The sequence below is a fragment of the Eriocheir sinensis genome, unplaced genomic scaffold, assembly GCF_024679095.1.
Source record: "Eriocheir sinensis breed Jianghai 21 unplaced genomic scaffold, ASM2467909v1 Scaffold604, whole genome shotgun sequence".
NCBI lineage: Eukaryota > Metazoa > Arthropoda > Malacostraca > Decapoda > Varunidae > Eriocheir > Eriocheir sinensis.
The window spans coordinates 51,054-57,500 of NW_026111948.1; the positions used below are offsets into that span (position 1 = coordinate 51,054).

The following is a 6,447-nucleotide window of genomic DNA, read 5'->3' on the forward strand; positions in this document are numbered from 1 at the left end:
ACTTACATTAGCTGAACTCACATTCTTTTGTATATAGAACGAACTTACATTAGCTGAACTCACACTGTTTTGAATATAGAACGAACTTACATTAGCTGAACTCACACTGTTTTGAATATAGAACGAACTTACATTAGCTGAACTCACTGTTTTGAATATAGAACGAACTTACATTAGCTGAACTCACTGTTTTGTATATAGAACGAACTTACATTAGCTGAACTCACACTGTTTGTATATAGAACGAACTTACATTAGCTGAACTCACACTGTTTTGTATATAGAACGAACTTACATTAGCTGACCTCACACTGTTTTGTATATAGAACGAACTTACATTAGCTGAACTCACACTGTTTTGAATATAGAACGAACTTACATTAGCTGAGCTCACACTGTTTTGAATATAGAACGAACTTACATTAGCTGAACTCACACTGTTTTGAATATAGAACGAACTTACATTAGCTGAACCCACACTTTTTCGTATATAGAACGAACTTACATTAGCTGAACTCACACTGTTTGTATATAGAACGAACTTACATTAGCTGAACTCACACTGTTTTGTATATAGAACGAACTTACATTAGCTGACCTCACACTGTTTTGAATATAGAACGAATTTACATTAGCTGAACTCACACTATTTTGAATATAGAACGAACTTACATTAGCTGAACCCATACTTCTGGAAGAAGTTAACATTTTCTAAAGGCTACAATAAAATCAATATGACCGATGAAGATACGGCACGTCACAATGAACAAACTCATTGTCTTCTCTGTAAATACGGGTTTTTAAAAGGTAAAACATCATGACCATGAAAAATCAGGAAACAATTACATTGGAGCTTATTGTAATAGATGCAACCTTCCAATGAAAAATCACAAATTGCAGCTCACTCTCATTGCACATAATGCGGATTACGACATGTCGTTAATCCTGCGTGAATTAACGCTACCTGACTTAAAAATCAAACTAAGACCAAAACATTCAGTTCACAAATGCCATGAAGTCATCATAAATGACTTGAGATTTATTGACTCGTATGTCTTTATGTCTGGTTCACTCGCGGCTTTAGCGAACCAATTCATCAGCAATGGGAACGAACCCATATACACACAACAGATGTTGAAAGATGTGCCAGCACCTGCGTTACCATTATTGATCAAGGAAAGCAGGTTTTGTTATGCCTATATGGATTCGATGTAACGACTTTCTGAAACACATCTTCCATCCCGCGAAGATTTTTTCAATTCGCTTCAAGAAGTAGAACTTTCCGAAAGTGATTATAAACATGCTCAGAATGTTTGGAAAGTAGCTGGGTGTCAGGGCTTGAAGGACTATTTGTTGCTTTATGTAAAAGTGGATGTTGGCCTTCTATGTGATGTCTTCCTAGAGTGCAAAGGTATTTTGAAAACCCAGTGGAGGTTGGATATTGTAAATTATGTTAGCCTGCCAGGATTTGCCTATGACTCCTTTCTGTTAAAAACACAACAGGAATTAGAGATGCTTAGTAGCCCACACATATATCATTGATTCGAACAAATGTGCGTGGGGGCTACACAACTGTTGTGCGTCGTTTTGTACGCCCCGATAACATCTATACGAACCCTCAGTTTAATCCAAAACATGATAGACACACACTCCTTTCATATCTTGACTTAAACAGTCTTTATCCCACTGTAATGAAAGAGAAGTTACCATGTGGAGATATGAGAAAACTAGATGAGACAGAAATGCAATGTTTTTTTGAGCGGGGGGGGGGGGGGCTAGGTCAATCAAGCAACCGATGGCGATTTTGGATACCTCATTCTGTACGATACTGAGGCTGTCTCACGTGAAGTCATTGAGAGAACGGATGACCTCCCACTGACCATCAGAAGACACAATATCATCAATAGAGATATATCGTCAGCCACACACGAATGGTATGAAGAAGAGAACCGTCCAGTACCGTGTAAGAACATAAAACTGATTGGAACACATGCTGCTCAGGAGAAAATGCTGTTTGCTCTGCCCCTCCTTAAACTGCTTATTCAACTAGGCCGGGTTGTTAAAAAGTGCATGCTATTTATATGTTTAAACAAAAGCACTTACTTGCGGACTTCATTCAGGATAACATAGAAGCCCGCAAAAGTGCTACTTGCCCTATCAAGAAAACTGCAATCAAGTGTATTTCAAACAGCATTTTTGGTCGATTCCTGATGAACGCGGCCAAATATAGTGAAGACATAGATATTGTCACCAATCGCGAAAAGTTTTTGAAGCTGGTCCGAAGTCCTTACTTTAATCGTGTTGTACCCCTCAATGATGGCCATGTAGTTGTAGTTCGCCATAAGAAATATTCACAGGTGAATCATCCAAACTACATTGGCTACTACATCCTAGAGCTGTCCAAGCTGCGACTATATGATTTCTTTTACAGTATCATGAAGGCTCATTACGGGGATCGGGCGAAACTAGTGTATTGTGACACTGATTCCTTAATAACAGAAACTGAAACTCCTGATCTATTAACAGAGTACTCGCAGGAACCCTTTAAAAGCTATATAAACACAACTAACTTTAGCTCCTCACATTCCTTGTACAACACAGACAACAAAGGAAAGCTCGGATTTCTCAAGTCTGAAGTGGGGGAAAGAACCATCTCAGAATTTGTAGGTGTAAGACCAAAGTGCTACTCCATCCTCTTGGCAGACGGTGGCCGGTTGAGTTCAGCTAAGGGCGTTCCAAAGTTCATAAAGAAAAAAAATGCTCATCAGCGATACAAAGACGTCCTATTCCAGAAGCAAACATTTACCTTTGGCTATCAGGGATTCACAGTGCGCAATGGACGAATGAGTACAGTAAAATATCCCAAGAGAGGGATATCTGTAGTTGAGGACAAAAGATACTGCTTTAGCACCTTGGAGTCACGGTCTTACGGTCATCCCGATAATTCTACAGGGTAGAGGAGGAGGAAGAGAAGGAGAGGAGGAGGAGGAAGCCCAGATCATGACACTGTCAAACGAAGAAAAATTGGAGGAAGGTGATGAAAGAGGCATAACAGAAGCGAGGCTAGCTGGGTAATGGGTGGGCAAGAGATCGGTGAAATGGGAGAACAAGAAGAAGAAACCTATGAGTTGTGGGAGAACGGTATGTGCTGGCCGAGCGATATTTTCCTTGAAAATACAGCTAGCGATGGAAGATGACATGCTAATGCTAGCCGCGGAACAGGAAGAAATAAATCAAATGCTCTCATAATGCTCTGTATATTGAACTAATGTTGGAGTCTATGATATTATAAAATTGCACATGATGAATCTGTAATCATAATTTGACCAAATTTCAATAAACATTGAGTTTGTTTGACTTGTTTAGATGTCCTTTATCACAACACGGATAAAAAAAACAATAATTGTCTTAAAATTATTCGATTTGTGAAACGTATAGATAAAAGCTTTTATGTTTCGATCTGGCTCATATATAAAAAAATGACTAGCGAAATGTGCGCCGGCGCCAGCAGCGGGCGCTGCGACGACATCGTTCGACGACAGGATGCGACAGGATTGCGCGCGAGCTCGGGGCGGGCCGGGCAGGGCGGGGGCGGGGCGGAAGCACTGGGGTAGTGGTGGTGACGAGTGAGGTCCTGTGTGGAGCCAGACCACTGATTTAATCGTGTTATACAAACTGCTGCCGCCGCCGCGCACATTTCGCGAGTCATTTTTTTTTATATATGAGCCAGATCGAAACATCAAAGCGTTTTATCTATATGTTTCCATACATACAAATAGAAGAAACAAACAATGGCATACTTAGAAATTCATACAATGCTATACACAGAAATACATACAACGAAACACAATGTCATAAAAACGGATGACAACGAATCGATCCTTACCACGAGATACCTTTAACTTGCCCTTCGCGTACCCTTTAAATCCTCGAAATAAGATAAAAACAAAATAATGCTATACACAGAATTACATACAACGCAACACAATGTCATAAAAACGGATGACAATGAGTCAATCCTTACCACGGGTCACCTTTAACTTGCCCTTCGCGTACCCTCTAAATCCTCGAAATATGATAAACAAACAAATAGGGTAAGAAACAAACAGTTCCGTATACAGAAATACATACAACCCTACACAGTGTCACAAAAACGGAAAGTCATGAGTCTCCTTCCCACGAGTCACTTTTAACTTGCCCTTCGCGTGCCCTCTAAATCCTCAAAATATATAAACAAACAAATATGAAAAGAAACGTACTATGCAATACACAGAAATACATACAACCCAACACAGTGTCACAAAAACGGAAAGTCACGAGTCAATCCTTACCACGAGTCACTAACATGCCCTTCGTGTGCCCTCCAAGCCACCGGATGCATCTTACTATAGGTCGAAGGGACGGATGGCCCAAACACAGACAAAGGAGTGGAGGAAAATTTCAACTTGATTTCCAGACTGTTTATTGTTTTAACTAGTGAGCCTCGGTACACTTCCATCTTGCCTCGCCCTCCGCTGACGTAAGGGACGCACGAACAGACGAAGAAACGGAAAAGAAACGAAAATAACAGAGGCTTTATGTTTCGTGTAAGTAAGTAAAGTAAATATTTATTGCCTTTAAAATATAAGAATATTGTTCAAACATAACATAAAACATGGCAATGGCACAGCCTGTCAAGCCGAAGCTTCCCGACAGACATGGAATTATATTATTTTATTTAATGTTTACATTGGCACAAAATTGGTACCTAATATATTATTAACTAACGTATAGAACAATAAGAATAATTATAATAATATGTTGCTGAGAATAACAATAACAATATCAATTATAATAATAATAATAATAATAATAATAATAATAATAATAATAATAATAATAATAATAATAATAATAATAATAATAATAATAATAATAATAATAATAATAATAATGAACATTACACTTGTGAAACTAAGTTCATACCATATAACTACATTTGAATACTACTTTGACAATTATATAAATAAGTTTTCACAGATTTTTTAAAATGGATAAATTTATATGATTGAGAAGAGTCTTAATATGTAGAGGCAATGAATTCACATTTGGGGACCTGAGTATAATATACTGTGCTTAAAGAGAGAAGTTCTGAACTGTGGATTATGAGATTGATATCATTACCTCGAATGTTGTATGATGTGCACCAGTCTGAAAGCTGACCTCCACAATACTGTGTAAGGCACTTGTAAATGCTTAACAATAAAAAATATTTATGAATATTTGGAAAACTAAGAAAATTTTGTGTATTAATTATATTTCGTGTTGACTCAAACCTACTCATATAGAATATACACCTAAAAATTTTATTTTGAGCTACTGATATTTTCTTAATGAAGGACTGCCAAGTACAGGCCCAGACTGATACACAATAGGTGAGATGGGGATAACAAAGTGTGTAATAAATACTAGTGAGGGATTCAGGTGTGAGATTATTGCGGACTCTGTATAACATACCGCACATCCTTGCTAATTTATTTGTGACAAATGAAATATGTTGATTCCAATTCATATTCTCATCTATGTAAACACCCAAAAATTTTGTGAAATTTACTCTGTCTAATGTGTTTCCCTCTATGGTTATAGGAGGAATGTTATATTGTAATGAACGATTTTGAAAAAATATGTAATTAGTTTTTGCAATATTCAGACTCAATTCATTAATTTTAGTCCAATAATTATTTTTTTCTAGTTCTGTAACTAAATTTATATGAAGATCGTTAATGTTTACATTATTTAATAAAAGATTTGTATCGTCAGCATAAATCGTATATTTGAATTTAGAACTTACATTAACAAAGTCGTTTATATAGATGAGAAAGAGTATCGGTCCTAATATTGACCCCTGCGGTACACCCTTGTTGATTGCCCTAAAAGAAGAATACGTGGCGTTGCAATATACAGCTTGTGACCTATTGGTTAAATAGCTTTCAAATAGTTTTAAGGAATACCTCTAACGCCATAGTGACTTAGCTTACTCAATAAAATTTTGTGATTCAGTGTATCGAATGCCTTAGATAAATCTAAAAATATTCCAATTAAATAATGTTTCTTTTCTAAATACTGATATACATTAGATATGAACTGTAAAATAGCTGTTTCTGTGGAACGACCTGCCCTAAACCCATGCTGGTAGTCTGTGAGTAAATTATTGTTTTAAAAAAAAATTACAAGACGGGAAGTAATAACTTTTTCAAACCTTGCTAAATGCTGAAGTATTGAAATAGGTCTATAGTTTTTAATATCGGATCTACTGCCTGATTTAAGTAGTGGTACAGCTTTGGCTTTTTAAGTGCATCCGGAAATATTCCAGTTTTAACATCAGATTCACTATGTGTGTTAATGGAATGGATATATTATTAGCTGTGCGTTTCAAAACAATTGGGAAATATCATCAAATCCGGAGGA

General features: G+C 36.9%; 1 long non-coding RNA gene across 1 annotated transcript in view; it reads right to left on the reverse strand.

Moving 5' to 3' along the window:
* Positions 1 to 4,445: 4,445 nt before the first annotated feature.
* Positions 4,446 to 6,447, reverse strand: part of LOC126993354 (uncharacterized) — an 18,261-nt gene continuing 16,259 nt past the window's right edge. Inside the window, exon 3 of the long non-coding RNA XR_007747694.1 lies at positions 4,446 to 4,514. This is a non-coding gene — a long non-coding RNA (uncharacterized LOC126993354). The remainder of the gene's footprint in view (positions 4,515 to 6,447) is intronic.